Source organism: Rousettus aegyptiacus, unplaced genomic scaffold (genome assembly GCF_014176215.1).
Source record: "Rousettus aegyptiacus isolate mRouAeg1 unplaced genomic scaffold, mRouAeg1.p scaffold_m13_p_13, whole genome shotgun sequence".
In the NCBI taxonomy this organism is placed as follows: domain Eukaryota; kingdom Metazoa; phylum Chordata; class Mammalia; order Chiroptera; family Pteropodidae; genus Rousettus; species Rousettus aegyptiacus.
This window is the reverse complement of record NW_023416288.1, coordinates 61,003,892-61,028,702: the sequence shown is the minus strand read 5'-3', so window position 1 is coordinate 61,028,702 and position 24,811 is coordinate 61,003,892. Positions and strand designations below refer to the sequence as shown.

The window sequence follows — 24,811 nt, the reverse complement described above, 5'->3', positions numbered from 1 at the left end:
AGCCGCACTATGCCTGCCCGCAGTCTCTGAAACCTGCCCAGGTGCACACATCGGCTTCGCCCCACCACTCCCAGAGGAGAAGACTTTGAAGAAGAGAGATCTGGTGCAGGTCACCCATGTTTTTGTGCACCCTAGACTTTGCTCCTGGGTGTTTCCAAAGCTCAGGGCCGGGGTCTTTGGCCGTTCTCAGAATCAAGGATCCATTCCTGCCCCCCAACAATATTTTCTCCTCCAAACAAAGAGCCCTTTCGATCTTTATCAGGAACAGAGATGCTAAGTGTCTTGGGTAATAAAAATAAGACCATCAGCAAACATTTGGAGAACACTTACTATGGTTTAGGTACTATTCTAAGCACTTTATAGCTATGAACTCATTTAATCCCAGTATTTGTGTGTGGGGATGCCTATCTGATTTCCTTAACTGGATTATAAGTCCTCGAGGGTAGAGACTGGGGTGCCGTGTACTTGTGTCCACCACATTCCTTGCACTCCGAGAATGTTTGCAGATTGACTCAGTCTGCCCTCAGGAAGGCCGGTCCCAACCTGGTTGCTCACTTTTCCTTTCTCTTCAAATGGGATTCAGATTTCCTGCCCTTTGCTACTCCCTCAGGAGGAGTGAGTGATGGAAAGTGGCCTGGGACCCCAGGGACTTTTCCTCGGACTGCTCATCAAGGAGGGCACCTGCCAGCAGAAGAAGACTCAGGTGGGCTTTCTGAGGAGGAAGGGGGAGTGGCACCTGTGCGTGTGTTCACGGTGGTAGTCTCTGGATGGCCAATTGTGGTGATCGTGGTCTTCGTTTTATGCTTTCCTGCATTTCCTACTATGGGCAGGCCTTGCTTTTTTACTCTCAAAAGGGGAATTGGAAATTTAAAATCGAAGTGTTTTAAAATTGTTTAAAAATCAAATGTTTATCCAGCATCTTCTTGAGTAGTGACTGTCCAGGTAAGTTTTAAAGGATGAGTACAGAAGTCTCAAAAGTCTCAACAGCTGACATTCAGCAGGCATCCACCCTGACCAGTGCCCGTGCCACACCCATCGATAAATATTTTAATATCTCCCCCGCCCAGAAGTCATAATCTCTTCTTTGGAAGGGAGGAGGATTTAAACCTGGGGCCAGTTCCCTTCCCCACGCCATGATTTACTGTGTTGACGTCTTTGCTCCTTCAAAGATGGCTGCGCGAGCGGCTTCCACCCCCTCTCTCCTGCATTCCCTGTTTCCATCTCTCAGCCACGGAGTCAGAGATCTCTGGCTCTAGGTCTGTGTCCAGCCTCTAGAGCAGAGGTCCTCAGTCCCGGCTGCACATTTTAAAAATGCCAAAGCCTGACTCATATCCTAGGCCAGTTCGGTCGGAACCTCTGGGAAGAGCAGGGGTAATTTCTGAGGCTCCCTCGAAGCCTCTGATGGGCCGCCAGGGTCGAGGACCACGGAGGTAGCCGGGCAGATTGGGAAGGCCCCCGCATCGACGAAGGGACCAGCGTGGATTTGCTCGTCCTGCGCGAGGCTCGATGGGGAAGATGCCCGCCCCCTGGGGGCTTGCAGTTGATTACAAAGTGAACGAGAGAGCTGGAACTTGTGCTCAGAGAGACAGTGACACCCAGGGTGGCGCCCGCTGTGTCCAGCCTGGGCCAAATCGGACGTGGGTGTTGAAAATGCCGAGGGAGATGATTCAGATCGCAGGAGGAAAATCAGGCCATGTTCTGGAGACAGTTTTGGGGGGAGCATCCCTCACTGGTGAACCCACCCTTCTCGTCCTTTCTAAGGGTTTTCTCTGAGGGGCCTTATCTGATGAAGCAGCCTCTTTGTCACTCTGGTCCCTGCTGGGTGGGGCTGGCCACTCTTCAGTCACCACCCGGGCCCTCCAGGACACCCCGGCAGGCCTCGGCTCAGACAGATAAGAACTGTGCTTATTAGTACAGCTGTTCTCTGTGACACCCAGCGTTGTTTTGAAACTTGGGTGCGGAAGTGTGGCTACATCCACCCAACTTCAGAGTTGGGCTCGGTTCCAAATAAAAGGAAATTTAGTCAGTTTTCCCAGACTCAGGGACAAAAATAGAGTTGACAGGAACCTCAAAGGGTCTGCTGAGGTAGGTACCAGGGTCACATCTAGAAAAATCAACTGGATCTTTGGTCTGAATGCCGTCAAATGTCCTTTTCAAGTTTGAACTCTCAGCATCAGCAATTCCCTGGGCCTCCTCCCGCGGGCTTTTCAGGGACAGTGTTCTGAAGGCGATGCTGTCTTAGGATGTGATTTTGTTCGTTCCGTTAACAGTCTTAGAGGTTTCTGTTTGTTTTCTGGCTAATAAGCTGGATTCTGGGGTTTATGAGCTTCAGATATGCTACCTGTGTGGTCAAGGAGATTGTACCAGAGGGAGAAAGGAACCGAGGGCATAACTTATGTTTGAGTAGATTGGACCCTGGCACGATTTGTTATGCCGGATTCAACCCTGGATTCTATCTCAGGAGTCTGCGTCCTGTGTAAGCTCCTGCGGCAGGGTGGGGCCTGCCTCAGCATCTCCCGCAGGACTGAACCAGAGTTGACATCACCGGAGTCCTTCCTGACATTCTGGAGAGCATTCTTTTTATTGTCCATTTATCAACTCAGCACTGGATGCTTTACACACAATGGCAGGGAGGGGGGTCTCCAGCTCACTGAGAGCCTTTTGAGGTCCCCAAGAGGTGGGGAGAGGCCTTGCTGCTGGTGAGCTGCAGAACCGAGCCTGAAATTCAAATCTCTGGATCCCCAGCCCATCCTCCCCCACATAGTGAGCTGAGGGCGGTGAGGTGGTGGTGCCCGGAGTCTCCAGAAAGTGGAGCTTGTGTCAAGCAGGAAGTGTGTAATCAGGGCCTGGAAGGGCAACATGGCTCCCTCAGCTCCATACGGTTGCCAGCACGCCATGCTGTGTGTGGCCGAGCCGGGACGGAAGTGGTCCTTGTAGGCAGCGCAAATGCCTTGGCTTCCTAAGAGGGAAGGTCTTGGATTGCCCGGGACCCCTGGTTATGTCGATGGAGAAGAGAAAGGATGCAAGAGAGAAATGAACTCATTTTCCTTTAACTTTAGAAATACAGCGTAGAAGTGAGGAGGGCGAATTATTTGACCTCTCCGAGCTTTAGTTTCCTCATCTGTAAAGGGCAACGAGAAAAGTATCTGCTTCACAGGGTGTGGTGAAGGTTAAACCGTGATAATATTAACAAAGAACCCAGAGAGCCCTGCCCACAGGAAACTTCCTAAGGCTGACAAACCACGTTTTTCCTAAAAGGCCCCCTCATTCTGAGCCATCCTTCCGTCTCCCTTTCTCTTGCTCATGTCCTCAGAGCCCTTGAGAGTGGGCGTAGGATGGCTCTGTCCCTTCGAGACAAAGGTGCCCCAAGGGAAGTGACTTGTCCCTGACACATGCCGTGAGTCAACAGCTGGGGTCCTGGAGCTGGCATCTCCCTGCCCGCTGGTCTCCCTGCTAGCGCCCTGAATCCCTGCCTTTCCCCAGCCAACCAGGGGCCCTGTCTCCCACCTTGCTACCTCTGCCGGAAACCCGTCCCATTGTCCTAGGCAGCTTTGGCCTGGGGGCCCAGCCGTGCTGGGCTGACGTTTCCTTCTCTGACCGAGATAACCGAGAGATGCCTGTCGGGTTCAGGGGGAAGGGTGGAGGGTCTGAACAAGCCCCTCGCTGCCCCTGGATCTCTGGCAGACAGTACCTAGGAGAGCATTTCACCTCACAGCCTGCCCCTGCGGCTTTCTCCCTTCCTCCTTTCTCCTTTCCTCTTCTGCTCCTGCCTCTCAAAGGCTTTGATGATTCGCTGGGAAGCTTGTATGTGAGGCTGGACAAGCCTCATTAACTCCCGAAGCAGTCTCAGTGCCTTGAGCAAGTGCCCTTCCCTGGGCAGGCTGGTGTCCCTGAGGCAGATCCGGAGGAGGGGCAGGTCTTAGTAGGGCTGAAACAATCGCTCTTTTTTTTTTTTTTTCCAATTGAGGTGTAATTGACATATGACATATTTGTTTCAGGTGCACAAAGTAATGATTTGATACTTGTATATATTGCAGATGCTCACCACAGGAAGTCTAGTTCACATCTATCATCTCCCAGTGATACATTTTTTTTCTTGTGATGTTAGAACTTTTAAGATTTGCTCTCTTAGCAATTTTCAAATATGCAATACCGTATTACCAACTGTACTCACCATGCTGTACAAAATAAGTATTTAATTATTTTACGATGGAAAGATTGTACATTTTGATCCCCTTCACTTTTGTCACCCCTTACCACCCCCACCTGCCGACATCCCTGGCCCCTGGCCCCTGGCAACCACCAATCTGTCCTCTGTATCTATGAGTTTGTTTGTTTGTTTGTTTTTTGATTCCACGCGTCAGCGAGTTCATACAGTGTTTTTCTCTGCCTGATTTATTTCACTCAGCATGATGCTCTCAAGGTCCATTCATGTTGTCCACGTGGCCACGAATGGCAAGATTTCCTTCTTCTTTTTTTTGTGACCGAATAATATTCCGTGGTACAGATCACATTTTCTTCATGCATCCATTCATTGACGGGCACTTAGGTTGTTTCCATGTCTTGTCTATGGTATATAATGCTGCTGTAAACATTGGGAGGTGCATAGATCCTTTAGAGTTAGTGTTTTTATCTTTTTTTGGACCAGTACCCAGAAGCGGAATTGCTGGATCATATGGCAGTCACTCTGGGTTAGTTCCAGGAAAATGCTGCTTTGTGGCTGAGCTTGGAGTCAAATAGATCTGAGTTTAAGTCCAGGGCTCTGTGCTGGATTCGCTCAGCGAGCTTAGGAAGCAAAGTTTCTCCTCCAAGCCCTGGTTTTCTCATCTGTAAAGTGGGGGTAAAAATGCCGAACACATAAGGTTATTGTAAGGAATGAATGATCTCATACATGCAGAGAACCTAGCACGGGCCTGGCATGGGGAAGCTGGCATGATGGTCATTCCCGCGCTGCCATCTCGTAGGTGGCCTCGTGACCCAGGGAATAGGACCTCTCCCCGCCTCGTCCTGTATTGGGAACAGCAGCGCAGATTCCGGTAGTGAGTCGGATGGGTCATCTTGGCATGGAAGGAATAACAACACTTCATTCATTCAGTTCATACCTGTTTACTGAACGCTTACTATGTACCAGGCACTGTTCAAGGAGCTTGGGGGACGACAGTAAACCGGAGAATCCCTGCCCCCAGGGTGTATGAATGTGTGGGGCTGGGGCTTGGGGGTGGGGCTGGGGGTGCAGGGTGGGGGTGGGGCGGGGTTGGGGCCCAGAGGGAACAGATAACAAACCAGCAAAACATCGGGTCATGTGCCTTCACAGAGGGATGGGTGCTTTGAAGAAAAATGAAAATAGAATAAAGGGCTAGCCGGCGATGGGCTGTGTGGGTGCTTTTATAGGTGGGGCTCGGAGGGAAGGCCTTTCTCGGGAGGTGACCTTGGAGCAACGTGTGAACGGAGTGAAGGAGAGGGCGGTGAGACCATGTGATGGGAGAATTCTCCAGCCATTGAGAGCAGCAGGTTAGGAGTCCCTGAGGCAGATTCTAGAAGGCACACGAAGAGCAGCGCGGATGGGGTGAAGGCAGAGAAAGTGCCTAGGAGCTCAGAGCTGGGGGCCCAGGAGCCCCTCTCCAGGCTGCGACCTCAGTCCCCCTGCAGGTAGCCTGTTGTCTACGCATGCGTGTGTGCACGTGTGCGTGTGTGCGTGTGTGGATGGGTGGGCGTAGGGGGCATCCGGGAGCAGCAGAAAGCTGACTATGGTAGACGGCGTATTTTTATTTTTTTTTTAATTAGGGTGATGGCAGGCAGCTGTTGCTGGTTGCTTTTTATTTATTTATTTTGTCCCTGGTTTCTGATGAAATGCTGTGGTGCTATTTGCTGATGCCAGAGGCAGTCCCGAGTTCGGAGAACACAGCAGGGCCCAGCTGCTCCCTTTGGGCCGGCCCCGATCTAGGACCAGCTCCCCGGTGCACAGGAAATAGCAGGCGCCCGGGGCAGCGCCCTCTGCCCGATGCTGCCCGAGCTCTGAGGGCCAGCCCACAGCTCTTTTCAAGGCCGGAGTCCGGGGAACAGAAAGTCATCTGAGCCAAACCCATTGCTTGGCTAAGCTGACTCACGTTCTTTCCTTCATCAACTTGATGCTCACTCACATCGTTTCAAAGCAACAAGCATTTCCTGGGACCGGGCACGGCATAGGGAACAAACCCACCGGGTAGTTATGGGCGTGGTTGCTGGCCGACAGATGTTCTGACAGGCTTTTACATATTTTAAGTTTTCACACTGCTGGAATCAGAGATGGACAAAAGATGTTCTCTGCCCGCAGGAAGCATGCACCTTGTCCAACTGCTCGACTGACTGTCCAGTGTGCCTGAGCGAAGGAGGGGTTTTGGCAGCCGGATAAACCAGGCACGAGACGTAAAGTGCGTCAGAAAGTCGACTTTCCCCGGTGTTTCTCTCCCTGGGCTAAAACCACATGCCCTCCGCCCCCGTGCACCCAGGCAAACCTGTTACCAAAGTCTGTACTGCTTTTCTTTCCCTGTTGCTGGGTCTTCCCAAGGCTTTCGTCGCGGAATGACTGGCGCTTGGCCTGGCTCGCCAACCTCTGTCCTTCCAGGAGCCCTTCTTGCATGTGTCTCGGGGCCTTTGGGGGTTTTCATCTTCAGATCCCCGTTCATACCACTTCCCTCCACCTCCCTACAGATCTTTGCGTTACACCATTTGGCTTCCTGTATCTCTCGGTGGAATTCCGGGCCTACCGCTCCTTTCTACGAATGGCCCTCCCCCTGGCCATCCTGCTCTCATTCTGCTCCCAGGTCTCCTTGTAGAGCCCCTTCCTCGGTCGCTGGGGGCTGTCGTGACCACCAGTGGCCGCCGTCTTGCTGCCACACCCCTATGCTGCTCAGGAGCCTGCCTTCCGTGGGCGTCCAGTGACCACCCAGTATTCCCGTCCCCGTTTAGTGTCTCGGCTCCACCTTTTCAGCTCTGATGAAGTAAGGCAGGCGACTTTGTGCCCTCTCAGCTGGCTGGGGCGAGGAAAGAGCAAAGGGGGGCGGCGGAACACGCCATGGGGTTTCGGAAAGGCTCCTCGTTCTGCGGTGTGACGGACCCAGGCCAGGCAGGCGAGGGTAGCCGCCCGGGAGACCAGCATTTCTGCGACGGGTTTGGGATGGGAGGGGGCGGGCAGCAACCAGAAATAGAGCTGGCCTCCTCCTGGGGCGTCCGTGGAAAGTGTGGTGGGGCCGGGTAGGCCAGCATTTCCCTGACCTCATCCGGCATGTTTTCCTTTGCCTCCCGGGTGTGGAGCCGCCCAGGTGCTGTGTACCGGGGCTCGGTTCCCAGCGGGCCGGCTGGGGGCTGCCCCTTCCCTGTCCATCTTCTCAACCTGAGCCCGGAGTCAGGCAGGGTAGGACTGGACTGGCCCCTAAGAGTAGGGGCTTCTCAAAAAGCCTATCCTGGGGGAAGGCGTGTCTCAGGGGTGATCCTGAACTTCCTTTTCAGACTTTCTCCTTGAACTGGGTGGTGACTCAGAACAGTGACGTGATCAGGGGAGCATGCTTGGGAATGACGGCCCGGCCTCTGGGTCATGGGGTGTGGGACGATCAGGAAAGACACTCAGAGGGTTGACCCTGATGACCGAGACCCACTGTGTGGTACTGAGCAGAGCAGAGCCTGGAGAGGGCGGTGGCTACAAAAGAAATAGAGACACAGTGGGTGGGGAAAGAGGCGAGTCCCAAACAACAGGGGACCTGCGAGAAGTGCTCTCAAAACATCGTGAACGCAGATTAGTGTCATGCAGCCAGCCCGTTCTGTGTGCTAAGTGGAGGCAGAGGCGAGGGCAGAGAGAATCAGAGGTGTTAGTCAATACGGAGCTGGGATCTACCACCCTCTACCTCCCAACCCCTGTGCACCCCGTCAGGGCACACATGAGGAAACCGAGGCCCACCCGGCGAGGTGAGGGGCTTGGCTCCCTGTGGCCCAGCCACAGAGAGGCCAGCTCTGCAACCGAGCTCTTGGGGTTAGGGATCTCCACACACTGCCCCCCACCCCCCGCCCCACCATACACCTGGGATAGGAAGAACTTGAACTTGGAAAGCTGAGAGGGTGGGGTTCCTTGGTGGGGAGAACACTGAGGCCACAGCAGGGGACAGCCGCGGGGGACTCACGACGGATCTAATGCCGAGCCCTTCAAACGTTCTCATTTCTTCCATTCTCTGTATTTACCTGTTTTGTCTCGTGTTGTCACCTTGACCCTTGTGGCCTCTCTTTTTTCCCTCCTCCTCTGGTTGAGCATGGATGCCGGCAGGGAGGCTGTATTTTCCCTCCTGATCCCAGTCAATTTCGTTTCACGATCACCAAGCGCAGATTGAAGGAGCCGAGTGAAGAGCAGATGAACCGGGCGACGAGCCTTCAAGGGTTCTTCTACCCTTGCAGGGCGTGGGACCCACAAATATTCATGGAATAGCTTAGCACGTGCTGGGTCCTGGGCTCAGCGCTGAGCTCTAAACGTGAGGGAGCAGGGTCTCTGCGCCCCTCCGCTCACGGTTTAGTGGGAGCGACTAAAACCGATACAGATAACTCAAGTCTTAATGAGGAGGACGGGGAGGACGGGGTGAGCGTTCCAGGGATGATGGAAGCAAGTGTGGTGGGCAGGAAGTGGGTCAGCGGCCCTTCCTTCCTCTGCCTTCTTTCTTTCTTCCCTCCCTCCCGTGACCCCTCTCTCCTTCCCTCTCTCCTTCCTTCTGCAGTCTTGGATGTGTCTTTTGAGCGCTGGACCTTCGTTTCCAGCCTCTTGCCGGATGCTTGCCCCCGGATGTCCCGCTTCACATGTCCCATCACTCTGTGGCCCCGCCGGACATGTCGGTGTGATTTCCGGCTTCTCCCTCTTCCTCAGAGGCACACGTCCAGAGATGGACATGTGAAGACCCACCCCCAAAACGCTTTCCAGCTCACTTCAGTCCGTCCTCATGGCCGTGAGCAGCGCGGGCTCTCCCTGTCTCTCTTCTCTGGACCTCCGGTGTCCTCTTTAAATACACAGCCCTGCCAGGAATATTTCTAAAACGCGAATCTGATTATTTACGTGACAGCATGTATGTTGCAGTCATTATATGCCGGGCACCATTCTGAGTGCTTTATAAATATTTACTCGTTTTTATCCTCCTGACAATCGTATGAGGTCTGTATGATCATAATTATATCTCACTGGCCCGAAGATGCCATCGATTTAAGATGTACCTTATTTTTGTAGCACTGAGAAAAATTATGACACAATGCTTTGTTATCACTTAGGGGTTTTCTTTTTTACTTAATGAAAGATTAAGTATAAAATATGTAATGTTTTATGCTTGTTTAGACAAAGACTTGCAAAATCGTATGTCGTAAGCATACGTAAGTTCAAAAAAATGGAATAAATTAGTTTATTCTTAAAATTTCCTCATCTTCATAATTCTGCACTTCTGAATTGCTTTTAAATTCGGAATCATCAGAGGCATCTGTGTGTTTTTTTCCCTCTATAATATCCCCCGTGCCATTAAAAGGAATGCAGTATTTCTTAAAGGCTTGGATTTTCTTCCAAGTAACTGACACTGATTCTGTAATTTTTGATGTGCGTGGACGGCTGATGGCAACTGTGACATTGCCACCTGGCTAACGATTCTCAGATGATTTCAGGTATGTTAAAATGTATGGGAGAAGAAAGTGCATCTTATAAGTGAGGAAATATGTTATCCCGTTTAACAGATGAGAAAACCGAGGTGCAGAGAGGTTAAGCATCTGTCTCAAGGCCACGCAGCTCGTAAGTGGCAGAGCTGGGACTTGAACCCAGGCAGCCAGCTTCGAGGGTCTGTGATTTACTAGAAACTCTTTGCTGGAAACCCTTTTCCTAGGGCAGCCTGCCTTGCAAGGCCCATCACAGGGCTCCCCTGAAAGCCTGGGGGTCCCTCGGGGTCGGAGGCTGGCTTTTGCCTGGTGCCTCTATCCCAGCACAGTGCTCCATCTGGACTTGACCAACCTCCCTTCCTCCCACCTGGACTGACAGGAAACTTGATGGTTTCAGAAGCCTTTGGGAGATCTGGAATGTTCTATAGTTGTCACTTGAATGTTGACCAGCTGGGGACTCACTGTTCATGTAAGTAATATCCTGTCTGTGAGGGTGTATTCCTAGCGTCATACCGAGTTGTAGAAAAACACCTGATTTGGCATTTTCCAACTGAGGATACCCCCTCCCCCAAACCTCCTCTCACTGAACTCATGGAACACAATGGCCTAAGCACTGCTGGCCAGAGAACTCATGGGTGTACAAGAGTGTGTGTGTGTGTGTGTGTGTGTGCGCGTGCGTGCACGCACGTGTGCATACACACTCAGGGCAGGACAGAAGTGTTGGCCAACAGACCTCCTTTTCTGCTAAAACCCCATTTCCTGTGGCTGATGGATTCCGTGGAGATGCAGGACCCTCTTCCCAGTCCTCCCCTGGAGCAGGGGCCGAGAACCACACCCCCAGCAGGAGACAATCAGGCCAGCTGAGCTCCCACGCCTCCTCCACACTGCATGGCAGAAGCCCATGCGGGAGGGGAGGAGGAGGAGGAATGTTCCAGGCCTGCTCAGATATTAAAGACATCTCAAGATAATGAGGCACAGGGAAGAACAAAGAGTTGAAAAGCAGCAAAATTAAAAAATACCGCCCTTCGTGCTTTGAGCTTCAGGCCTGGGCAGAGGCACTTGGCAGATGGTCGGGCTGTTTGGTAGAGGGAATTTCCAGCTGCGTTAGCCTGGAGTGTCCCCGGATGTCCAGGAGGGTACAGAAAATGCCTTAGCCGCCTAGGTCTAGGTTCCCGATAAGGAGCGCCTGAGTTCTGTGGGTGGTCCTTCTCCCCACTGTCACCCTGCGATCAGGGACTTTGCCTCCAAATTCCATTTTGCTCTTAAGGTCCCCACAGTGGACAGACCCTGCCATTTTATCTAAAACTTCTGGTACCAGCGTCTGTAGCTATCCGGAACTGTCTCTTCAGAGTATTGATTACTGGAGTGGTGTTTTTCCCCTTATTTTTAAACTATTTCTTTTAAGCTTTCTACTGGTGTCCTGGTGTTTCGAGAACCAGTTATTCATGCTGTTGATCACAGCTCTCCTGGTTTGGAAAGATTAAGTGCACATATTGATGTAGTATTGATTAAGAAGCATTTTGTTTGTGTTTTAAATTCAGAGATTTTGTGTTTGGGGTCAAGGCACTTACTTCACTTCGCTAAGCTTTAAGAGTCCCCGTGATGTGTGAAAGAGAAATTTTTTTTAGTCTCCTTGGGGCGAGGGTTTGAGCTGAGGTGGAGTCGGAGAAGTAATTCCTTAGGTGTTAAACCACCTGGCCCCGTGGTTTTAGCGGGAGGCACATCTGCGCACGTGGCGAGTCACTGCATGGGAGACGGGAGAAGTCAGGTGAGTGGGCCAACCACCCCTGGTCCAGCCATCTGCCTCCACCTGCCCCCCCACCGGATCTTGAACTTGAAAGAGAAACTCACAAACACACACCAGCCTTGCTCCCGCCTCCTGCCCTGCATGCTCATCACCTCCTGCCACCACCGATCATTTGGTAAAGGGGGCGGGACGTCAACCCATGACATGGCAAGACCAAGGAAGTCTTTCAGGAAAAGAACCAGGGCCAGGACCGAGTATGCTCAAAAAACAGTACCTGCTGGCTTTCACGCGAGTCCGGTGCAGCGTGCTGCTCTTGGGATGGCCTGGAGTTTGATGGCAGCCATTTCTGGCAAGGGGGCTTTGGTGTTTTTCTACCCAAGGACCCCTCTACCCATGGCGCCTTTACATATAGGAAGTTTAGAGTGGCTTTGGGTTGGCATCTGTCTGTCCTGTAAGTCGGGAGCTGATGTGAGTGCGGAATGGAGACCCAAAGCTGTCATAGTCGTTGACCAGAACGAGGATGTAAACTTTGTCTAGTTTGGTTTTGACGCCTGTCCTCACTGATGTGATCTTGAACTACCGGAAGGGAAGATGGTGATTGACAAGGTGCATGTGGGATGTGAGGCTCCCCCCCAGTGTAGGTGTCGGCTTCTCACAACCCCAGTCATGGGGTTCCGAGGTGTGGGGGTCAAAGCACATGGGAGCGTGAGGAGGGGCTGCAGGGAGGATCAGGAGCGGGCTGTGGAGAGAAAGTGGGGGAGCAGAGCGGAGGCAGGAGCAGCCACGGCTCTGGGAGCCCAGCTCTCGGGCAGCGCTCAGGGTCGGCTCTGCATGGCCTCAGCGTGGCTCCTGGAGCGGTCGTGGCCAACCTCAAGTTGAAGGATAGACCCTGGTGGCAAAAGACCTTGCTTCAGAAGGCTGAAGACCATTTGGGGTGGGGCGAAGGCCTAATCGGTGTGGTCCAGAGGAGGACTGGAACCCCGAGGCTGGGCGGTGAGAGGCGCCCGAGGACAGGAGGGAAGAGTTTGGGGAGAAGCCGGGAAGCAAGCGTTGGATACTTTAGACTTGAAGTGGGAGCCGCCTTGGTCTGCCACAGGGCATGCTGGGCCAGGCTTCCTCCTTGTCCTGAAGGATCAGGCCCCTTCTGAGCTGGAGGAAGCTTGGAGACCACCTTTCCCTGGGTCTGTTTCCCTGGGTCTGTTTCCCAGGGAAAGGAAGTGACGTCACAGCTTAGGACTCAAAACTGCTGATCCTCAGGCTACTGGTCTCTCCACTGAACCATTTGGTCTTAAAGTGGCCAGCCTGCAGCATCATCTCCTCAAGCAGGCTGTGACCCTCCACCTTCCGTGTCAGAATTCAGGTATTTCAGGCAAGGGCAAGGGCATTGTCTCTGGAAACGTGCCATTGGAAGGAACATGTGGCCACCTGGAGAGAAGGGGTGGCAGGTCACACCTCTCTCCTAGTGCAGTGAACTCCTAAAGACTCAGTGTTTAAGTTAAAGGAATGAAGGTCTAAGGGTAGACATTTGGGCACTGGCCAGCATGTGAGCGCGTGCCTTCTCAGGTGCCCTCAAGCGTCTGCCCAGTGCTGGGCGTCTGTACTGACACCGGCATGGGCCCTGATCCTGATTTGACGTCGCTCATCCCTGCGGGCCTCACACCTGACATGGTCACATCCGGGGATCAGATTATTTGGTCGCATCTTTAGTGGGCAGAAAATAGGACATGGGGCAGACAGAAGGGGACGTGCCACAGAGGCCTGACCCCTGAGGGTCAGCCCGGGGCTTGCGGGGGAGCAGCGTCGTGTTTGAGGAGAACCTCAGATGGACCTGCTGACCGCACTGTCCTTGCCGAGGGCCCTACCGGCTGCTTGCTCTGCACGCCGGGGACCAGGCAGACCCCACTCCCCACAGCCGCCCTTATCACCCGCAGCAACACCAGAGCCGCAGAGAGCAGGTGCCTGGAACCACGGCCCCGGTCACATTCCTCTCATACGTGGAATAACACAATGGCCCTTTTAACTTGCTTATTAATTGGCTGTGCTGCGAGAACGCAGTTCATCTTTCTCGCATCCACTCCCCTCCTCCTCAGGCCCCTGCTTACGGTGCCGGTGAGGTCGGGCTCTCTGCCGGGCTGGGCTGACATGATGATGGAGGGCAAAGCCCCACACTCCTCGCGAGCTCCCCAGTGGGGGCTGCGGCCGGAGCTGCCTCGGCTCCAAGCCTCTGCTGTTTAGAGAGACTTCACACGGACATATGGGCTCCCCCCGGTTCCTGGTACAACTCGGGGAGTGATGTCAAGTGGTGCTGGGAAGGTGCCCTGGAATTCCAGCGGCCCGTTTCCCCCAGCCTCCCTCTCTGGACATTCACGAGCCAGGTGACGTGCCCTCTCCGGGAAAGAGAAACATTGGCACCCCTGAAGGGAACAGGTGGCCCCAGTATGCTGCAGCCAGGCGGGGAAAGCCCAGAGTGTCTATGGGAGTTAGGAGAGGGAGCCCGGAAATCCAAATATAGGAGCCCGGAAATCCAAATATATCTGCGCGGGTGGTGCGGGGTCTTGGCACTGGGTGGATGGGCCCCTCTGGATCGGCATCTGGGTCTGAATCAGCCTTGGTGTTTGCAGGAAGCGTCTCCGGCTCCTGGTCACCTCTTGGGCCTTGAAGGTGCAGGACGTGGACTGACAGAAGCTATGGGGGAGGGGAGCCGAAGGGAAGATGCTGGGGTGCTGGCTAGGAAGCCAGCTCTGCCTGTGTGGGAGCTCCCGAGAGCTGGGGCCGACATCTCTGCACCCACACGCCTGCAGGGGTTCAGGAGAGGTTCAGTAAGAACCAACTGCACAAATCCACAATATTTACAGAGCATTGTTATGTGGCTGGCGCCTTCCCACATGCTTTGTATAAAATATCTCTTTATCCTCGTAATAATCCCCTGAAAGGCATTTTTTTTTTTTCTTTTATAGGTGAGGTAATTGAGATTCTGAGAAGTTATGTTACTTGCCTAAACTCACAAGCTGGCAGAGCTGGGCTTCTAGTCCTGGCCATCTCTCTCTCTCTCTCTCTCTCTCTCTCTCTCTCTCTCTCTCTCTCTCTCTCTCTCTCTATCTCTCTCTCTCTGTCTCTCCAGAGTCCAGGCTTTTAACACCTGGCTACTGGCCTCCTTTGCTTTGAATGAGTCTATGTCTGGTGAGGGCGTGGAGCAATCTTGAGAAGACACATAGTCACTTTAGTTAATTAAGTGAGAACACGCTCTTCGGTGGTACATCCTGAGCAAGGCAGTGTGCCAGGCACGGGAGAGACAGTTCCTGTTTGGAGAGTGTGCTGGATGCTAGCTTTTTGCTCCGATAGGACCACTCTGTGCCCTCCGGAGAGAAGCATTGAGGGCTCCCTTGCTCTCTGGGTTCCAGCCGGGGTTGGCCGAGGGGGTTGCTCTGGAAGGAGGTCATTCGATGAGGACACGTGGGGCTTTCTTCCTCCAGTTCCCTCCCTGGGGGGCCTGCTGTTGGAAAGTCACAGCTCCTGTCTGTCGAGATCGTCCTATTTGACCCTGTCCTTCCAGGATCCAGTGACACGGGATCTCTCAGCCCTTCAGACCTACGGCATGTGACGGCTGGCGTCTTCGCGGCCCTGAACCTTCTGGTTCTTCCCTAAGCCATCCGTGCCTGTGTGAATAGACCGTTTACTTTTAAAACTCTCTTATGGTTATCTTACAGTGTGCTCTTTGTCTCCCGCTGGGACATTGACTGATACAAACGGCAGGACCTATAGATAGAAAGTAACCGATGGAACAGAATTGGGCTCGTGGCAGAGGAGTGCGCGCTGTCGGAGTTCGGGGTAGCGAGTGTCCGTGCGGCCTTCCCAAAGGTCACGGGCTCTGGGACCTTGAAGGACGGTGGGAATTGAGTTGACCTTGAGGCCTGTAGCGTGGCGCCCAAAGAACTGAATGAAATTGAACGGAAGCGCTTGACGGTGCTCGGTGTTCAGCTGTAGTTACCACCCCTTCCGAGTCGGGGGCCCAGTGGGCCACTTGGACTGTCAGGGCAAAGGCAGCTGTTACGCTGGGACATTCCCCTTGCTCTGTGCAACAGTCACATGGCCCTTCTCACATGTCGTCAGGTAGCACAGGTACTGGGACACACCTTAGTTCCCTAGGGGGTCCTGGGTCAAGCATCCTTGAACATTCTCCCCTGCACCCCGCCCCCGCCCCGGTGCCTAAAACTACGCTTTGCATACAGCAGGATCGAAACAAGTATTTATTGGATGAATAAATAATTGAATGAATCTAATTCTGTCAACGTTTGAACGTCCAGCGTGCCCTACACTGACAGGCGCTGGGGGTGCAGAGGCCGGACCTGCCTTATTAAGACGCTCCCAGGCAAGGGGAGCAGGCCGCCACAAAGCGACCGTAGCCAGCTTTGCTAAAAGGTGGGGGGCAGTGCGATGAGCAAAGAGTGTTTGCCTTGGAATGGGGCTGAGCGAGCGGGGGTCCGAGAAAGCACCTCAGAGGAGATGGCTTTTCAATTAAGACTAGAATTTGCATACTGGAAAAAGGATGGAAGAGCATCCTAGGCAAAGGTGCAGCATGGGAAAAAAAAAAAAAAAGCACATGGCATGTTGAGGGAAGACTAATGTGGCCGCGAAAAATTTTGGAGTCAGCCAGCAACATCAGATCTGTGTTTTGGAAACATACCTTCGGTGGTAGATGTTAGGAGGGGCCTCGGAAGTTTAGGGCCCATTCGAGATACGTCGTCGTCGTTTGGACGATGGAAACCCGAGTGAGGTTTGTGGTGCTGGGAACGGTGAGGAGAGGATGGAGGTGAGAGACGTGTTGAAAGGTGAACTGATAAGAGCTGACGACCGATCGTGGGGAAGGAGCACGGGCGAAGTCAAGAATGATGGATGTCTGGCCGCCAACTGACGCGGCTTTTACGGGAGATTGGGAACGCAGGAGGAGGAGCCGGTTTGGGGAAGGAAGTAATTACTTTTATGACAGTCAGGCCATGTTTGAGGTGTCTGTGGGACATTCCCTGAGCAGAACTAGATTAGGACGGGTGTGGCTCTGGGCTCCCTCAGCAGAAGGGTGAGGGTTACACCTCGGGGGAGTGTAAGGTGCAAGGACCAGCAGCTAAAGAGGGAGACTTCAGTACCCCAACTGATGGGGTATTAAGGGATGGCTGTTGCAGGAACCAGAGACCGGCGATGGGAGGAGGGCTAGGGGTCAGAGAGAGGTGAGCCCAGATAGGCGTCCCTGAAGCTCGGAGCAGGCAAACGATTATTAGCCCAGAGTCTGAGTACACAGGGGGCTTGATCGGCGCCCCCGACTGAAACCGGATCGTTTTTATGCAAACTAATGTGGCAGTCAAGGAAAACATAGATTGTCCCCGTTGAGTTCTGACATTTGGGGCAGGCGGAGGGAGGTGTTATGTCAGGGCTAGGAGCGGATGAAGAATTCAGAAGGTCCCAAATGGGCCTCAGACGGCAGCAGGTGTGATAGCCACGAGCCTTCGGATCCTGGGCTTACAGGCTCCTGTGCACTGACCAGGCAGGCACAGGGGACCCTGGGTGACACACTGAGGGCGTGGAACACCTGGGCTCGCCTTGGTCCTGTCAGTCACGGCGGCTTCAGGACCTTCGTCTCCGCACCTCGGCTGCCTCTCGCGTAGACAGCTCCGGATTCCCCTGAGCGTCTTAGGAGGCTGAAACTGACGGCACTAAAAATGCTCAACGTTACAGAGGAAGAGCAGCTTGTGACTCAAATCGATGCCCGTGTCTCTCTTCCAACCGTAATTCATCAGCGACGAGCAACCTGGAGAGCTCATGCATGCCGAGTCCATACTGCGGTCAGAGGCACCCGAGGCTCAGAGCAGACAGAACTAGGACCCCGGCCCCGCAGGGCTGGCTCGGAGCGTTGCTCCCCCACTCTGGGCGCTGGCGTGGCGGCCAGGCCCTTCTTCTTTCCAAGGGTGGCCCTGTGGAAGTGCCTGTTCGCCCCCACTGGGCAGATGTGCAGGGCGTGTGGGTCATGGGCCCCCTCTGAAAGGTCCTAGTCTGAGCCCCAAGCTCGGTAGATTCGAGCAGACTTTGATGATACCCCAAGGAAAAGTGAACTTGGCATAGAAAAACCTCCGCACCTATGAGTTATTTCTAAAGCGAACATCAAACCACATCACCCCCTGCTTTTAACCCTTCGATTGCTTCCCTTACGCCTTTAGATGACCCAGGCTGTGGAGCAGGCCTTGCAAGGCCCCCGGTGACCCGGGCCCGCCCTCCGCACCCCCATCTCTCTCATCTTTTGCCCGCTTTCCCTCCGTGCCCGCCACGCTAGTCAGCCATCTCCTTTCCTAACTTTGGAGCTTGTTCCTGGCTCAAGGCCTTTGTATGACCTGTGCCCGCTGGTTGGAATACCCTCCCATGGGTCGCTTGGTAGGGCCCAGCTACGATGTCTCCTCCTCTGAGAGTCTTTCCCTGACAAGTCCAGCTAAAGCCATCTGCTCTTTCTGCGTACCTTCGATTATTTTCCTTTGCATTCATGCTTCATTTCCCTCCATAGCTCTTACCACTATCTGTGATTTTCTGAGATATTTCTGTGCCTGTTACTCGGTTCTCCTTGCTAGAACGTAAGCGCCTTGAGGACAGGGTCTGTCTTGTTCTTCATTACGCCCTGGTGCCTAACACAGAGCCCGGAGCACAGGTGCTCAGCAAAGCCACGTTGATCAGTGGGTGCGTTTGCCCCGACACTGACTGTGCCATGAACTGGGGTGTCATCTAGTGCGAGAGTGCTGTGGGGACCAAGGTCCCAGCAAGGGAGCGAGGTGGACCCTACAGAAAGGAACCTTTGGCTTTCTGGAGGTTGAGTGGTTTAAGGCACAGCCAGACCTCAGCTCAGATCTCAGTTCTGCCCCTTGGGGGAGTCTCTTCATTCTGGATTCTTCACTTTCCTCATTGAAAAAATTTCGTGAAATACACGTAAGATAAAATTGACCACTTAACCATTTTAAGTGTACAGTTCAGGAGTGTCAGGTCCATTCACACAGGTCAGAACATTGCACTTTGTTGTGTAACCAGTCTCTGGAATGTTTTCGTCTTGCAAAAGTGAAACTCTGCCCTCGAAACAACAACTTCTCATTTCCTCCCCCACCCCCAACACCTCCCCCGCCTCCCCCCACCTCCCGCCCCTGCCTCGGGCCACCACGGTTCTACTTTCTGTTTCTGTGGATTTGACTGCTCCGGGGACTTCATATGAGGGGAATCATATAGTATCTATCTTTCTGTGGTTGGCTCATTTCGCCCAGCATAATGTCCTCAAATTGATCCACGTGGCAGCATATGTTGGAATTCCCTTATTGTGGATGAATAATTTGAGACGATTCACATCCACCACATTTTGTTTATCCACTCACCTGTTGATGGACACCTGGGTGGCTTCCGTCTTTTGGCCGTTGTGAATGACGCTGCTGTGAACGTGGGTGTACGAATATCTCTGTCAATTCTTTTGGGTATAATCCACCCAGAAGTGGATTTTCCGGATCCCAGGCAATTCTATTTTCTGGTTTTCGAAGAGCCCCCAAACTGGCTGTACTATTTCACTTTCCCATCAACCAGAACTGAGGGTTCTGAATTCTCCACACCCTTGCCCACACGTGGTTTTTGTTTGTTTGCTTGTTTGTCTTTAACAGTAACCACCCTAGTGGGTGTGAGGTGGTATCTCCTCATGGCTTTGATTGGCATTTCCATAATGGTTAGTGATGTCAATACATTCCCCTCATTTCTAAATCGGGGTACACCTAAATCACAGTGTGGTTAGAAGGCTGAAAGGAAAAAAAAAACGTACGCAAAATCCTTGTGTAAGTAAGTGTTCGGTAAGGGTCATCGATGACTGTTTTTTAAAGTTTATCCTAAGGAAGCGCCCAAAGCCCCAGTTGCGAGGCGGTGGGTGTGAAGGTCTTTGAGTGACCCTGGGTCTCCCTGGAAACCCCTTTTGTCAGCCTCCTCCCTTGCAGCCTGGGAGGTGTGGGGGCCTCTGAATGAGGCAAGAAACTTGGTGGAGGTCGGGGGAGCAGAGAGAGAGGCCCAGGGGTCCCAGAGTTCTCATTGCCCCACGGCCTGCCCTCTGCGGCAGTTTCTCCCTTTGTCACAAAGAGGCCACCCTGAGAAGACGCCAGGTTCACAGTGATGACTGTAAATAGCTCTGAAATCTGTCCTGTAACCCTCAGTTCGTGTGTGGGACCCAGGGTGGCATGTCAGGGCCTCTGGCTCTGCTCCTTCTCACAGGTTTACTGCCTGCCCAAGGGATAGTCTTTGATTGCCAGAACCCCTAACCAGCCCTAAAAGCCCCTTTGAAGTGAAGCAACCACTTTTAAGTGCAATCAGCAGGAGATAACCCTGGACTCCCTGCCCCCAGCCCAGGAATGTCTCCTGCCCCCGCTTGGTGTCCACCCTCGGGAGGGGTGGCTCCCAGGCTCGGGGACCATCTGTTTCTGTTCGTGGTGGTTGTGCTGTTTTATGTTTTTCTTCTGTGAAAATGAGAAATTGAGGAGGATAAATGTGTTCCCTAGTAGAAAAATGCTGAGCAGGATAATGACACGGTGTCTTACCGGTTGGTAAGGAGAGGCCAAGGAAGGGGAGAAAAGGAGGAAGATGGCAGAAAACTCAGAGCCGGGGCAGGAGAGACAGGCCGACCGGCAGGAACACGGAGCTTGGGGTCGTTTCCCCTCCAAGGCTTGGAGGAGGGGGAGCTCTGAGGCTAGAAGGGCAGAAGAAAGCGTTTACGATCTGCAGGCCTTTGGGTGGCACGGAGCTGGGGAGCTGGGGTGCAGCCCCCCCATGCGAACACGCGTGTCGCTCAGTGGTGGGGAGGGTGCTCTTCGTGAGCCGAGCCTGAACTGGTCCGGGAAGACGAGGTGGTGAGGTCGCTGCCGATCCCTGGACCTCCACGGCCGACTTCCAGTCAGTCCCTCCTCCATCTTCCCTTGACTGCGTGACTGTCAACGTCGTTAAGCCTTTGTCTCCATGTCTGTGAGATGCAGAATTAGCTACCACCTTTTAGGGGTGCTGTGGGGACTAAAGAAGATAAGCCACGGAAAGTGTCTGCCAGACATCACGAGCTCAGGAAGCATTTCCTTCTTAAGTGGTAGAACCAGGGTCGCTGGAGGTGGCGTGTGGCTCTGTCTCCAGCCCCCGGCTACCGTGACGGGCTTTGGCCTCTCCAAGCTCACGCAAGGACTCTTTGCCAGAGGCTCAGAGATGGCTGCGCCCCTTGTCTTAGCCCTTAGGTCCACCCTACTCCCACCTTGCCAGGACTCTTGCTTTCCCAAAGGACAGGTGAGGATGCTCACCTTTGGGATGCTAGCTTCAGTCAGACCGTGCAGTCACTAGGGGCGCCGTCTGGCCCTCCCTGGGGCGGTGCTGCCGCAGGGGGCGCTGCAGGTGGGGTGAGGAGCCCTGGCTTGCATGCCTCAGGCTTGCACAGAGTGGTGAACTGAAGATCTAGGCAATCATTAGACAAGGAAGGATATATCCAGCGCCGAGAGGGCCGGACTGGGTGTGAGGTGCCTGGGAAGGAGCTCAGGTGATGCTTAAAACAGTGTTTAACTCACGTGCAGACTGTTAAGTCATAAATCCTCCCAGGAATCACCAAGCGAACACCTTTCCACCTCCCACAGTGCTCTTTGTGACTTCCCTTCCCCTTTAGAAACCTGGTCTGAGCTTAGGTGAGACCGTGTGTGTGGGAGGAAGGTAGGGGGATGGGGAGGGGGGAGGAGAGGATGCTCCTGGCTGCATGGCTCAGATTCCGAAGTCAGCCCTGTCTTGGCCCCTAAAGATTCTTTTGTTTTCATTTATTTATTTTTCACTAAAAAAAAAAAAAGCCCCACATAACCTAAAATATACCATTGTAACCATTTTAAAGTGTACATTTCAGTAGTGTTAAGTAAACCCGCATTGTGCAAGAGATCTCCAGGAATTTTTCAATCCTGCAAAACTCTGTGCCCATTCAACGACAGCTCCCCGTTTCTACCTCCCCAGCTCCTGACAGCCACCACTCTGCTTTCCGTCTCTGTGGATTGGGCTGCTCTCGGTACCCCTCCTCAGTGGCCTCATACAGTGCTTGTCTTTTTGTGACTGGCTTATTTCACGTAGCAGAATGTCCTCAAGTTTCACCCTTCTTGCTGCATATGACTGGATGTCCTTTTGGAAGGCCGAGTGCTACTCCATTGTATGGCTACACTGCATTTTGCTTATCCATTACCTGTCGATAGAGTGTTCAGCTCGGGTTCTGACTCTGATCCAGCTGGCCGTTTCCGAGTGCCCACTGGACGCTGAGACCCGTTTCGCATGGCAGATACCCACCATTTAGAAGTTCTCACTTTCAGGCACGTCCACTGCAGGTGGACACACGTGGGCTCTTTGTTCTCTGCCCCTCTCCCGACTCCTGGGAACCCTGCTCTCTCACCGGAGCAGCCTGTCAGAGGACTTAGCTGTGAACTTGTACTGTTTTGATAAGCATTTCAAAAGATAAAAATAATAAAGAAGAACAAACAGTGGATTTTGTTTCTAGCTAAGAGGGTTTGGAAACTTGGGCTTTATCTCATCTGGTCATCGCACCAACTGCGAGAGTTGCGAACCCCATTTTTTTTCCCCTTCTGCCAGTGCTGTTTTAAAATTTGTTTTTAACCGTAAATCTCAGTGTAAATGTGCAGTCCCCGTTTTTCAGATGAGGAAATAGAAATATAAAGGGGAGCAGGAGGGTGAAGGCAGGAGACGGGCTGGGAAGGTGAAAGGGGGGCCAAGGAGCTGGGGTTCAGGGGATTCGGATGAGATAGGGGGTGCCTAGGGTGAGCGCCCCAGAGGGAGTGGCTTGACGTTTTGTGCCCTAGGCGCCTTGCTTGCCCCACGTGCCCCAGTCCCGTCCTGGGCTGGAGGCTGAGTCTGAGAGAGGTCTCGCTAAGGAGCAGCCGTCCACGGCCGGGGGGCGGGTCTGAGAGCCCACCCTGACGTGGGCTCATCCTGCAAGGGGCTCGGGCTGGAAGTTGGGGAGGCCCCTGCGGGCTGGCCTCCGGGAAAGCAGGATTTAGCCTGAGAGCCGCAGAGTCCCCGAACCTGCGCTGAGTTACCCGTCATCCCCATTCTGACCTGTTTACTGCTTCTCGGTGTCCCCTAGAGGAGCCACCTGAGGAAGGAGCCAGTATCCATGAAGGGCTTATGCAGATGCCTCCTGCCTCTGAAAGGAGGAGGCATGGGCCCCTCTGTTGTAGTTAAAACAACCCGACGCCAGGTATTGCTGGCAGAGGTCCCGGTCCCCAGAGCCCTGGAGACCCAGCTGCCTCCCTGCCTCGTGACCAAGGTGCTCACACACCTTGGTTCCCTGGGGCCTCTGTCCTGAGTCCCACACAGGACACATTTCGACAGAAGTGCCCTCCAGTAAGTGTCAGGTGGCTTTTTCAGTCTTCTCTCCATGACATTGCCAGAGAATTTAGCTGTGGCCACGAGCCCTCCTTTCTGATGGCGGAGACTTCTGGAGAGGCAGGCCTGACCTCTCTCTTCCTCTCAACCCAGCTGTCGCGCACGGCGAGTGGGATCCGGGGGACAGAGACCCTCGATGCCCTCACCCCTCCATCCCCTGGCGTCTGGGGCTGGCCGGCAGGCGGGCGTTCCCTGTGTGAGGATGGGGCGGGGGTGGGTGGCCAGGGAGAATGTGAGGTGTCAGCTGCGGGGAGGGACAGGTGCGGTTTCCTCACTTGCAAAGTGGCAATGATAATATTTGCCTTGTAGGATGACAGAGGAATCAGATGAGAAAGGCGAGAAAGCACTTGACAAGGCAGAAAATGCTGTGCCGCTGGGAGGTTTTATTTTTACCTCCGAGGAATGGCCGGTGGAGGGAAGACAACTGTTGACGTTTGGGGAGAGGATGGTGGGAGGGGAAGGCCTGGCGCAGGGGTGTTTGGGACGGTGAGGAAGAGCAGTTCGGAATTTGTAGAGACTGAGGAGGAAGAGGGAGGGGAAGAGGGTAGAAAAGCTGAAAATGGAGATGCTAGCATCTGTGGCGTGAGGGACGGTGTGTGTGGGGTGTGTGTGGGGTGTGTGGGGGGTGTGTATCTGTGTGGTGTGTGTGGTGTGTATCTGTTTGGCATGTGTGGTGTGTGTGTGGTGTGTATCTGTAATGTTTGTACGGTGTGTATCTGGCATGTGTCGCGCGTGTGATGTGTGTGTGTGGTATGTGTATGGTGTGTATGTGACATGTGTGGTGTGTGTGTGTGGGGTGTGTATCTGTGTGGTGTGTGTGTGGTGTATGTGTATCTGTGTAGCGTGTGTGGTGTGTGTGTGGTGTGTGTGTTGTATGTGTGTGGTATGTATCTGTGTGGTGTATGTAGTGTGTATCTGGCATGTGTGCGTGGTGCGTGTGTATCTGTGTAGCGTGTGTGTGGTATGTATCTGTGTGGTATGTGTGGTGTGTGGCGTGTGGTGTGTGTGTGTGTGTGTGTGTGTTCTCTGCAGCCCCTTTCCCATGTTTTCAGCGTGGTCTCTGCCTCAGGCCACCTTTGAGCGGGTGCTACTGGGCACCGGCGGGTAGGGCCTGCCACCTGGTGGCTGCGGGCGGCAGGGTGACCGGGCGTCTCACCAAAGCTGCGGTTTGGACACGTCCTCCTCCAGCCTGTTCTGTCCCTGTGTCCGCTTTTCTCTGCTCTCTTCGGCCTCTTCTGCGCTCCTCCTTCCCTCCCTCTTCTCTCGCCTCTGTCCCCAAGGCAGGCGGTTTCTCCCTGGGTTCCTTCCCCCAGGCTCCTCAAGTACAAATGGGGTGACGACTGCACAGCTGGCTGCTCCAGAGCCGCGTGAGGGAGGCGTGGATGATGAGCGGGGCCTGCAAAAGGACTTGGTGGATTACGGGGCCTTCGCGGATACAGTATCACTGTGCCCCCGGTGTGCAACCCATCCCTAATCAGGTGGCTGTCTGTGGGACGGTCCCTCCAGGATCCCCGCAGACTTTCTGTCCCTCTCAGCACTTTGGTATGGTGCCTGGGGCTGCGGGGAGGGGCTGTCACTGGGTTTAGGTGTTTCTACTCCATACAATGCTCAACTGCTTTGTCGTTCCTAATAGGATTTTAAAAACGAACCAGCAAAATCGCATTGTGCAGCTTCACTAAGCAAAGCCCAGGTCGAGACTAAGGGTAGGCCTGCGTGCCGTACAGGTGTTGTCTGGTTTTCACTCCTGATCCCTCTCCCTGAAGAGCTGGCCCTGGTCCTGTCACCATGGCCGGGTGGGTCGGTGTCTCCGCTCTGCTCGGGCCATGATCCCTTCACTCATTCATGCGTTCAGTTCCTGATGCCACAAGTCTTTACCAGGTGCCCGGCACGTGCCTGGCACTGTGCTAAACACAGGGACAGAAAGATGACGAGCACACACGCCTGCCCTCGAGGGGTTCGGCCGGT

At 53.7% G+C, this 24,811-nt stretch overlaps 1 long non-coding RNA gene across 3 annotated transcripts in view; it reads left to right on the top strand.

Moving 5' to 3' along the window:
• The first annotated feature begins 508 nt into the window (after positions 1 to 508).
• LOC118610774 overlaps positions 509 to 24,811 on the top strand; it is a 134,853-nt gene continuing 110,550 nt past the window's right edge. For 2 of the 3 annotated variants that reach the window (XR_004954051.1, XR_004954052.1), the window contains exon 1: positions 509 to 703. This is a non-coding gene — a long non-coding RNA (uncharacterized LOC118610774). The remainder of the gene's footprint in view (positions 704 to 24,811) is intronic. The other variant, XR_004954050.1, reaches the window with a different exon arrangement.